The sequence below is a fragment of the Diadema setosum genome, chromosome 21, assembly GCF_964275005.1.
Source record: "Diadema setosum chromosome 21, eeDiaSeto1, whole genome shotgun sequence".
NCBI lineage: Eukaryota > Metazoa > Echinodermata > Echinoidea > Diadematoida > Diadematidae > Diadema > Diadema setosum.
The window spans coordinates 2,148,142-2,160,758 of record NC_092705.1 but is presented as its reverse complement, the minus strand read 5'-3'; the positions used below and the strand labels follow the sequence as shown (position 1 = coordinate 2,160,758).

Genomic DNA, 12,617 nt, shown 5'->3' with positions numbered 1-12,617 from the left:
CCGAATACTTTATGGCTGCTATTTCTTAATTTTCACTTGATCATAATCTGGAACAGTGTAAGCTTACGAAGTTTAAAGGTCAATTTAGGTCATTGTTAACAATTTCAACTTTGTTAAAGCACTGCAATGCACATCTCCTGATGTAAGAAGTAATCTTTGTAGTATTTGTATTTGTCTGTTGATTATTTATAATGTTGATAATCTGTTGATAATTTATAAGTTAAATTTCACACAATGTCATAGACGACAAAGGCTTTTTTTAACGAAGAAGCCCCTACTGAATATCTTCATACCCAATGTTGCTCTCAAACGATCACATATTAATATGAGCTATCATAGCCTGTTCAGTGTCTGGTAATGAAGAGAAAGCCAATTCTGTACTTTAGTACGTTAGTTCTCCTTAACATTGATGATAAGAAACGTCAATTCTGTCTGTTGATATATATCAATATGATAACTATAAGATAATGATTTATTGTCACTCAGTCTAACTGAATACCAGGTGTTCTAATTCCCAGATCATCTAACACCAATCTACACGGCTAAACCCATTGGCCCGAATTCACGAAGGTGGTACAAATGAAACCATGGTTTAAACCATGGACAAAATCCATGGAGCGCCAAGTGTCGCATGGAATATTTTGTTACGAAATCAGTCATTTCGTCGATGAAATGATCATTTTGCAACCAAATGACAACATTTTGTAACAAATGGACATTTCGTCCACGAAATGATAATTTCGTCAACGAAACGGTCATTTTGTCGATGAAATGACCAACTTCGTAAAGAAATATTAAGGGCGACACTTGGCGCTCCATGGTTTTTGTCCATGGTTTAAACCATGGTTTCATTTGTACCACCTTCGTGAATTCGGGCCATTTGGTCTATTATACATTTTTGGTCAAAATACCGTTTGGCTAAAAAATCTCTATTGCCCATTTTGGCTAAATGTCATTTCGTGTTATGACAAAAATTTCTAATCACAATCTCGTCTAGGTATCCCCCCTTTCGTCTAATACCATTAGGTCTGTAGACTATTTTCAAGTCACAGAGTGGACATAAGATCGAAATTGCACACGTTGATTTGATGGCTATCCTAACAGACGGCTGCGTGTCGTGTGTTCTATCGTAGGGTATTGTATATTGATTCTGTTAAAACCAAATAACCATGAACATACACATCGATCACCAAAAAAAAAAAAAAAAAAAAAATCACTTTCAGTAGCCTTAGGACGCCCCTCTTATGAACGAGTCTTCTGCGACATCCCTGATATCAGATACTATATACCTCCTGTGACACTCACCAGCGTAGCCAGATTTATGGTATATTATTGGAGGGGACCATTTAACGTAAACAAAACCAACAATTAATGTTGCATTTAAGTAACAGGTGTATAAATGAGTATGATGACGCTTTTGACACCGATGTAATGACAACGATAATCAGTGATAATAAGTACAATAACTACCGGTTGTACGATAATTTACTCCAAGAACGATTATTCTCAATCTCCGATACGACAATTTCATTTGTTGAACCAGGCAACACTGTAAAAAATGCCACGGCTTGGACGCGAATGGAACACGATAAACAACTTAATCAGACCAAATTAACACGAAGACAGAGTGTGCTGTAGACTAAATGGTCATTAGATCATTTGTGCATTAGACTACAAGTGCAATGAGACCATCTGGTGAGGAGACTATTTGATAAATAGCCAAACTATAGTCATTTGCCGAAATGGGGGTTAGACTAAGTAATAAATTACCTATATGGTTATTAGCCGAATTGGGAGGAACCCAAGTGACGAAATGGTAACCAGACAAAATGAATATTAGACGAATCGATGGAGAATAGACGAATCGAATATTAGACAAACAACGTTGGTGCTTAGACAGTCTGGTAGATACACGTCGTGATGGAGCAATATTGGATATTAGACGTTGCCTAGCCTAACTTGTAACATGTATTTGTGTCTTTGGACTTTGTATATTTTTGAATAGCTTTAATTTTTTGTATAATCTGTGTGTTGGATACAACTTCATATCATTCAAATCGACATTGGAGCATAACATATATATTGGCTAATGCCGGATATTGATTTCCTTTTAACAATTGGCAAAACTTCAGTTTGTGGTTTGGAAGAGTAGTGTGGACGTATGATGGTGATTGTAGGTTTGTAAAAGGAATGAAATTTGTGAAACTTCTTTTAGTCATCCATATCATTGTTTTAGTCATCCATGTCATTGTTATTATACATTGACTCATATTGTTATCATTGCCAGAATGACAATGGCTCATCCACTTGCAGCATGTGGCTTATCCGACCCCCAAACCTGCATTAGGGAAGAATTTGCTATATCCCTGTATATTTGTAATTTTTTTTTGTATTTTCTTTTTTTCTCTATGTTTCGGTCATTTGTTGTACCCGTGCTCCTCATCTCAATCTTTAGCTCGATTTTAACTGGGACCTACGCTCCCAAGCTTGCTTTTTAGTAGGTTCCTTCATATTTTTTCAGCATTCATTCCCATATTCCAACTTTCATAGATTGACCACTATGTTTTATATGTTTGCAGTATTCTATGTATGTCTCCTAGCTGGATATCATGTATTATTTAATTTGTTATATTTGATGTATTTTTTCATTGAGAAATATGAAAATAACTTGAAAGTGAAATTGAAATTGAAATATGTTACAAATAATATTGTCATCATCGTGTCCCTGTTTCTTGTCTTTTGATCATTATGATCCCTTTAATCGAATCTCCACGGTACCCACAGAGAGAAAACATGGTTGCACCGAAAAATTGTACTGTTTATATTCTACTGACGATTGCACTCACCTGGAACTATAGAGTCATGCCCTCAAATGCGGTAAGCGCACTATACACACATCAAAATAATTGATAAATGCATTGAACTGATATTATACGGCTAACTACACTGGTTCTCTAAGAGGATGGCATAGAGCATAGCTCTTCCCCCCCCCCCCTCTCTCTCTCTCTCTCTCTCTTTCTCTCTCTGTATAATATATATATATATATGTAATATATATATATATATATATATATATATATATATATATATATGTAATATATATAATATGTATATACATTCATGTATGTATCTGTATATGAATATATGTATATATGAATGAATTACTGGTCCCCTTTGAAATCGGCACTAGCTATGTAGCTAAAAGGATAATCTTCTCACGAAGGGGGAACAGATTAAATTAATGTATTTGCTTTTCTCGACAAGTCCACTACAATGATTGCCCTATACAACGGCTAAACAAAATAGTACAATACGAAATGCTTAAAGTTGGACCGCAATATAAGACGACACACTAAGATATCCTGTAATTGTTGTACCAGAGTTCCCCATTCTGTTTTTTCTGAATCCATTTCACAGGAATCGGATTGTGAGTTTCCCTCTCAAATGACGTACGACGAGAGGCATGAGCTGTGCTCGAACGGTGCCACAGGTCTCAAACTCTGCGAGCCGGGCCAATTGAAGATCAGACAGTGTATCAGTGCCAATGAAGACACGACAAATATGTGAGAAAACCTAAAAAACTGTCATGCTCTTGACCCCATGTCCAGCCCAATCTGCCATGCTCAACTAACTGGGCTAGAGCTTAGGCATTTTTATAAGATTTCTTACGATAATCGTACGATTAAAGAACAACAAAAAGAAATCCCCAGAATAAGTATTTTCTTCAATTATTACTCGGGGTTTTATGATCATTGATATAACGGAACAGTGGCTTTGATGTCTAAAATGTTTGAAACTTCCAAGTTCATCGGCACCTTTGATATAATGACTTTCGACTGGTTGTTGGTTTGTCATTTGGTTTTTGTTTTTCTTTTATTTGTCTGTGTCAACGTAAAAACAAAGTCTTGATGTCGCACCATGACGGTTACGAAGTTTTAAAGGTCCAGTTTACCTTTGGGAGCAGTGATTTCAAAAATGTTCAAGATATCACATTTGATGCATATGTGTAGGTCTGTTGTATCATAAAACATCCTATCATATGAAATATTTGCAATAAAACCTAAAATATAAGGAGATATCAGGGTTTTTCTCAGTAAACCGTAACTGTATACGGTTTAGTCTGGAAACATTTTTATTATAACTATTGTTCACATTTTGTGTATTTAACAACACTTAACATCGATTATACGGATTCAAATTTTGACAGTGGTTGTTTCTATCCCTAACTCACATTTTAGAACTATTTTAAAGCACTAATGCTTTCATCTGCAAATGGTAAATTATGCCTTTAACTATGAATATAGGTTAAATATGGTAATCAAATTCCTTCCCTTTGTTTTCATTATGTAAAGAAAAACACGTACTTGGTGCGCTGTGGAATACTGGATATGACTCCCGACTCCCAATCGGATTGGAGCACCCGAGTTCCATTCCCGCCCAGTGCTTACATCCTTGGACCAAAATGTTTTACTCACCACGTGCCTCTTGACCCAGGTGTATAAATGTGTACCTGGCAACACTAGGGTAGTTATAATGACAGGGCCCTCTGGTAGAGCAGTGACAACACTGAAGGGACTACCCTGAATAAAGAAGACGTTATTAATATTATTTATAATTGACTTGTATTTTCTTTCCCCCCTTTTTTTCTCACCTGTAGATGTGAAGTTAGTCCCCATAAATTCTTCCAGGCTAATTTCAATAATTGTACAAATTGCCATGAATGTTCGGAATGTGGAATGAATGAACGAGTCAAGACTGTTTGCACCAGCGCGTCAAACACAGTCTGTGAAAGCATCTTTCCCGAAACGATAACGTCGTTGATTTCACAAGAATCAACCACCACACCTTCAAGAGCGTCAGTGTCCACCCGGGACAGTAAAACAGACGAAAGCAGCGTTGCCATGACAACTTGTAAGACAACACAAATACAAGAAGACAATTGCCACTGAGTCGGAAGCGATTACGCCAACCGAAATCAAAGGGTCTGGAAATCGTGCTCCTGAAAACGGTATATTTCGTTTACTCGGTTACACTAAATTTGGGTTATGGGATTGGAAAATGCACTGTATAGAGGAATGGCCACTGGTGAATACCGGTTATTTAAGGCTCGACATTTTTAGTGAAAGAAATATATGTCGGAATACATTTTATAAGAAATGACATGTTTTCGTAGCCGTGTTTTGGTGGCCACCAAAATTTGGAAGCGTGTACATTGTTTTTATGTGTTTTCATAGTCTAGAAAAGAGGGAACTCTATGATGAACTCCAGCCAGGTGGATTTCCAGACCCTTCATGGGCTTCCTCGCGGACAAACTCAGTCTATTTAATGCCAAATTCGGCCGAACCATTCATTTTCTTTTCTTACCCAAGTTTCACGGCCTTGAGGTAGGGATATGCCCATGATGCTGAAGTTAACGCACTCAGGGAGTTCCAAAGTGTAATTAATGCATGATTAACCAAGATTAAGCGACATGGAAATTGTTTTGTTTTTGTTTTTGTTTTGCTTTGTTTCCCCATGGTCACTTGTTTCAGCCACAGGCTGTTCTTCCACAAGTCCGTGAATCTTAAAGACATATAGATTTCCCGTTCAATTTCATACTTTTGTCATTCCAATTCATGAATGTGCATTCAAAGTCACGCATCGCACGTACGCAAATATATTCGGGCATTCAAATTCAGGATCCGAGCGGTCAATATCGGGAGCTCCATTTTGTTTCCTTCAAATCAATTCACGCATGTGCTTCCATTTCCGAATGCGGGAACTACATTCCCTACTCGTGCTTTCACATTCACGTGGTAGTCCCATTGAGCTTGTTTGGGGCGTTTAATTTCATTTTCATAATATGACCAGTTTCATTCTTCGTGCAATCAATTTGCTAACGAAGGAAATAGAAGAGCTTTTTGAAGAATGGAGTAATGGGGTGAATGTGGGGCAGACAGGGAAGACAATTTCTTATAAAACAAGCACGGAGGTTTACACAACCCAGGCTTATATGCATCTAATTATGTTAAGTGTTGTTGTATTATTCTATTATCATGTATTCATGGTTTATCATTACAAGACATTCGGAATCATAAGGCCCATTCAGCAGTGCGTCCAAACAACACAACGACGATTTAAACATTCTCCTTGATGACACCGCACGCACTAAAAAAGGACAACGCCCCAACACTAACCACATAATGCATCAATTTAAAGACAAACTGACACAAAATGATCTCATATAGTCCCGCAAAAGTAAACCAATAAGATATCAATAAACAACAAACAAGACGTGTGTCCATGTTATCAGTTTCAATGTAGTAGAAATCGTTTTTTTTTTTTTCGAAGATGTCACTCAACCTCTCCTATTATCAATGCTCGTTTGTATACTTCAGTATAGTGCTCGATGTGCCTGTATACATTATGGCTGCCATTTCAAATCGTGAAGTTTAAATATTAGAATGACAAGGTGGGCCTATACGGCAAAATGAAGTATAATCATGAACCCAATCTATCAAAAGGTACTGAAAAAGACACACATGCATGACCCCAAGCTAACTAAATAGAAAACGTATTTTGAATTGAATGCACTTATGTGGAACATTGCTGCTTTCTCTTTAATTTGAATAACCGGCGGGTTTCGTTGCCGCGACGCGCCTGCTTCAATTGAATTTGAAAGCTCATTGCTCAGTGAAATACATGCTCCTATCTTAGATTTGAATGACTAAAATCAACATCAATATTGATTGCTCCGATTTTGAATTTGAATGACCTGATTTCGAATGTGCTTGCTGATTCAGTGCTGCGAGCGTGGAATGCGTGAAATTGAATGCTCGAAATAGGAACTTGAATGGCAAAATTATGAAATTGACAGAGAAAACCTATACTTTATCATTATACTTTGTCGTGTATGTAAACTAGTATACGGCACTGCACTTTATTAACTCTAGAGGGCATAGTTATGCACCTGCTCTCCCACTGGCTAACAGTATACCATTTTATTGTATTTTGTTTCACATTGACAGGTTTGTCGCACGGTGGTAGGATAGCGATTGTAGTGATCTCTGTCATCGTGGGACTGGTCGTGGTGGTGGGGTGTTTTCTATGGAACTGCCCACTGCGGAACAATAACGTGAGAATTCGATGAAAATAATTTCACGTATTATAGGTTTTCCCGCATAATTTCATCAGATTTGCATTCGATTTAGCGATGCGATCATTCAAATTCGAGCGAATTTAAATGATCATCGAGATCAACATTTAAAAGGCTAACTAGCTCATTAAATTTGATTTTATCAGCATTCTCTTTCATGATTTTCTCACATGAACGTGTAAAAACGCGTTCAAATTAAAATTGCACGAGAAATGCATCCAAATTCGTATCAGCACTGCAGTGAGGAACATTAAGAAATTCAAACAGGCAAACATTTTACAGCATATGGGCAGTGTTTTTCGTTACTGCGTATGTTCTTTGTTGCATTTCGTCTGTTTGAAAAAAAACAATGCAAACTTAATGCACTTTGAAATGGGACCTTTGACTTACCCTGAACTTCATCATTCTTCGACAAACAGTCATCTGAAATAACTTTCATACGCATATATACATGCATACATTATAATTTATTCACTTATGCACGACTTATATTTAGTGTGAAACTTTTTCATAAATATGAACAATTAACAGTTAAAAGAACAATCTCGACTCTCGGAGAAAGAGCCTTTGCTTCTGCAGCCCCATCTCTCTGGAACGCTCTTCCACTGAGGATCCGATCAGCAGAGACCATTGAGACATTCAAAAAGCTTCTGAAATCATATATGTTCGCATCTTATTTTGGTTGAATATTCATTGAATTGCTCATCGGGTATGTATTTCTATCTCTTTCTTCTTCTTCAACCTTCTTATGCACAACTGTGATTATAATGTATGTTATTCTATTCATAATTATGTCCCTCTGCGCCTCAGAATAGACTTCTAGGTCGATGGGGCATTACAAATGCTGTACTTATTATTATCATCAATAAAACCTATATCAATATGAAAATATTCAATCTATCTTACCAATGATTGTTCACTCTCCACATTATGTCACTTCATACAGTGGGCCGAATGCATAAAACAAGCAATTGCTTGAAGCAAAAGCACAAGCTCGTCTAGCAAAAGGCCTAGCTCAAGCAATTGCTTAAATCCATATGCATAAACTTGTATTTGTGCTTATACCTTTTGCTTGTCCCGCACAAGCAATTACTTGCGTTTGCAACAAAAGGGACGTGACGCCTGTGCGAACACAAGAACAAAGGCGGGTGTGACATCATGTATTTGAAAGGGCATTATGTCGTCATCGATGGATAAGAAGACAACAGTACATGACATCATTATGGGCAACAATACAAGGAACATAATAAGAATTCCGCGAAATTTCATTTTTCACGAAAAAGCACACATTCTAGAAACTTGTTACTGACATAATATGTTACGGGTAACATTTATTCCCCCTGCTCTCTGATAGAGGTAAGTCATGAGCTCTTTCGTTATGCTAGAAAAGTGAAAATATGTTGAATTTTCTTTATTTTTTCTATAAAGATTGTTATCCATAATGGCATCATGAACTGCATATGTAGTAGTCTTCTATCCAGTGATGACAGCACCAAAACTTCAAAAATTCATAACTTTTGAATCGATTGTCAGATTTTACTTAAACTTTGACTGTGTGTTATTGCTACTTCTACTCAATTGGCACTTATGTTTGGGTTATGGTTTCCTTTAACCACATATTGTTCTGTGTAACAGTGCCTCGACTTTTAGATTAAGAATAAAACATGTAAACAACATTATTGATTGTATGTTGTTCCAATACTATTATGCAAGGTAGCGTGCCACTGGCAGGAGATGCAATTTTGGAATTGTATACAGTCTGCATTAATTTTGCTTGATTTTCTTCCACTTTTATAGAGTGGTGTAACATGTGTAAGGAAAGTATTTTTTGGGAAAAAAATAGATTTCATTCAAATTCTGCATTGTCTACATGCAGAGTTTTATTCCAGTTTTGAATCGTGATCTAGGATCTAGATCTCATAGGAAAGGGAAAACATTTCCTCTGGGTTTCTGGATTACTTCAATTTAAAAGTATGGGAACGTTTCATTTTAATTTAGTTTTCTTTAACATCATTAGCAGCTCCGTTCACCCATCACTTTTTGTCTTAACTATCGACGTTGTATTTTTTTCCAAACCATGTTATCAGTTCTTCTCTCTCTCTCTCTCTCTCTCTCTTTCTCTCTCTTCTTCCCTATTCTATTATCAGTATGCAAGCAACCTATAGTGTTGGGATCTGTCTGGGTGTTTGTCTAGGGCTAGTTAGGTTTTTTATTCTTATCGCTATAGTTCGTGTAATTCGTGTTGTAAATCTAGTTTCATGAACAAAAATAAAAGATAAATTATATAATTGTTTTACTGTGTTTGGGGGAATGGACCCTACAAGCATTGCTTTTTATAGCTTTTCTGCCCATCTCCTGCATTTTCTAAACTTCAGAATGCTTTTGGCGTTTTCTTTTTTACCTTATCAATGGTATGTCCATAAATATCATTTATCATATTTTGTAATGTTGACATTAAGATGAATTCATATCTTGTGTAAAAAAAAAAAAAAAAAAAAAAAAAACATTTACAAGTTTTGTTTGAGATGGAAAAGATAAATGAATGAATGAAAAAAACAAACAAACATGTGCGTAGAGATGTACGATGGGTATAAGGAATAACACTGAGAACTCATTGATCTGGGGCCCGTTGCATAAAACTTACCATTGATTTTCAATGGTAACTACCGTCAAAATTAGGCATCACAGCCAATCAGCATCAAGGATTACAAAATTTACCACTAATTTGAAGACTTACCGCTAAAAAAGGAGCGGTAAGTCCAGCGGTAAGGGTTTTATGCAACAGGGCCCTGATTGTGACAGGGTAAAAGGTCTCCCTGAATGAATGAACGTTTGAAATGTAATAACGTTAGTGTACGGATGGATGTATTTCATTCATACATTGTGTGGTGATAATGTTAAGGCATTTCATGGGTTAATTTTGTACAAATTATGATTGTTTATGAGCCTAATGAACAGAATATTTCATGAGGTGAAAGATGAAAATAATGATCCATTCAAAGAGGCGCATGCAGCCCAGTGGAATAGATCAATAATCTTTCACCAAATGAAAGACATTTATTATTTGTTTTATATGACGCCTAAAATAGATCCTTGTCATTTCATGTTTTATGAATTCAGAAACAAGAGAGAATGTGCGGCATCTAAGATCGAGAGAGTGCTCACTGAGCCCTTTACGCTAACGCGCTGTCACAATACTCGCTGCGAACGCAGCGTAATGAAATGAAAATTTCGTTGACGAAATGACTGGTTTCGTTACGAAATAGGCCATGCGACATTTGGCGCCCCATACAAAACCATGGTCTTTGTACCACCTTCGTTAATCGGGCCTAAGTGTTTTCTAGTTTGTTTGTTTGTTGTTGTTTTTTGTATGAATAGTACCAGTGCGTTAAAAACACCGGTATAAAGCGCTATATAAATGCAATTCTTATTATCATTATTACTATCATTGTCATTATTATTCATTATTATTCATTATTATTATTATTATTGTTATTATTATTATTATTATTATTATTATTATCAATATTGTTATTATGATTATCGCTATTACTATTATTGTTATTATTATCATCATTATCATTAATATCATGAAGCTCGCTATAACGACTTCTTGGTCATATAGCGTTATAAGGTATATATAATGAAAGAGAAGTCCATATGACCCCAATTCATAATGATCATTTCACCCTTTACTTTTAATATCATCCAGCAACAGCCAAACGCTGGGGACGCTGGGGTACCTCCTAACAATGGCCCGCAAGGAATTCCCTTAATGCCAATAAATATCCAGCAACAGCCAAACGCTGGGGACGGTGGGGTACCTCCTAACAATGGCCCGCAAGGAGTTCCCTTAATGCCAATAAATATCCAGCAACAGCCAAACGCTGGGGACGATGGGGCACCTCCTGACAATGGCCCGCAAGGAGTTCCATTAGTGCCAAGAAATGGAGACGCAGCGGCAAGACCGGAGGCGAATGATTGACTTTCAGTCTGAATGACGGATGCAGACTGTGAAACCAACCTGTTGTTGTTATATTGTTTTGTGTGTGTGTGTGTGTGTGTGTGTGTGTGTGTGTGTGTGTGTGTTATGTTCTTTATATCCTTTCTTCTTCTTCTTCTTCTTTGACCGGGCACGTAATATGAAACCTAAAAGTGGATGTAATTGATAATGTGCACAGTGGTGATGATGGGCTCATTTTTAGCTCACCTGCACAGAAGGCTCAAGTGAGCAATTCCTAAGTCAGACGTCCGTCTTACATCGTGCGTCGTTCTAAAACTTTTTACATTTTCATATCCTTCTTCAAAATCCTATAACGGATCTTCACAAAACTTGAAAGGTAGCATCCCTAAGGGGATAGCATCTTAGTTTGTTTCAATGAGGCGCCCAAATCCCCTCCCCCCCCCCCTTCCCCGCACGTAAGGAATCTTAAAAAAAAAAAAAAGTTATTCTCTAAGAACCAGAAGTGATAATGCTAAATTAATACTATACTATACTATACTAAAGTACATTGATGACTGTAATGTATGAGCGAGTAACAACTCATGCACGTAAAAAATCCCACTTCATTCATTCATCGCAAAGAGCAGGGTGTTTAATCCGGTGAAGTGGTCCCACCTCACATCCAACTGGATCCCATGGAAGACCAGCTTAACGTAGCTAAATATGGGCTATCCAGCCATCTTCTAAGATGGAAATGAACAAACAAACAAATATACAGTATATTATTTGCACAAGTGAGCACCATCCACCACTTGAGGGTCCCTTGGAGCACAATACCCCGCGGGATGGGCAGATAAACAGACAAAATCCCTAAATCATGGAACCTTTACAAATCCTCTTCTCTCAAATCTTAAAGGAAACCAAAACCGAAAGAAAAATGTGGATTGAGTGAAAGCAGCAACATTAGTACAGAACACATTAGTGAAAGTTTAAGGAAAATCGGGCAATCGATTCAAAAGTAATATTTTCTTTTTCAAGTTTTGGTGTTGAAACCACTGGATGAGGAGACTACTAAAGATTATGGCGTCAGGTGCGGACAGCTATGTAACGAAAATACAATGGGAATTCAACAAAAAGTTATTTTTCATGCAAATGACACATTCCATCAACTTGATGATAAGGTATGGATTATATTCCTCCTGTTTTCTGAAAGCGGTTAATCAAGTGCTCTGTTTTTATGCTAGAAAGTGAATTATTGTGGAATAGAATATATCATGTAGTAGATAATTATATGGATATATGCATGTACTTGTAAGATGTCTAAATGGAAGATATAATTTTACTCAAAATTGTTATTTGCATTTGTGGAATGGCTCATTTCTTTAAGTTTACACATATTTTAAGACTTATGTTGCAAGCGTTCAAAAAACAGTTGTATCATATTGCATTCCATTGAAAATATGAAGTATCTATTCTTCCTATACCAACCTGCAGAGAACTTTGTATTGGAGAGATTTTCAAGTTAGATTTTGTTGTCAT

General features: G+C 36.7%; 1 pseudogene; it reads left to right on the top strand.

Moving 5' to 3' along the window:
* Positions 1-2,793: 2,793 nt before the first annotated feature.
* On the top strand, positions 2,794-11,120 carry LOC140244728 (uncharacterized; annotated as a pseudogene).
* Positions 11,121-12,617: the final 1,497 nt, after the last annotated feature.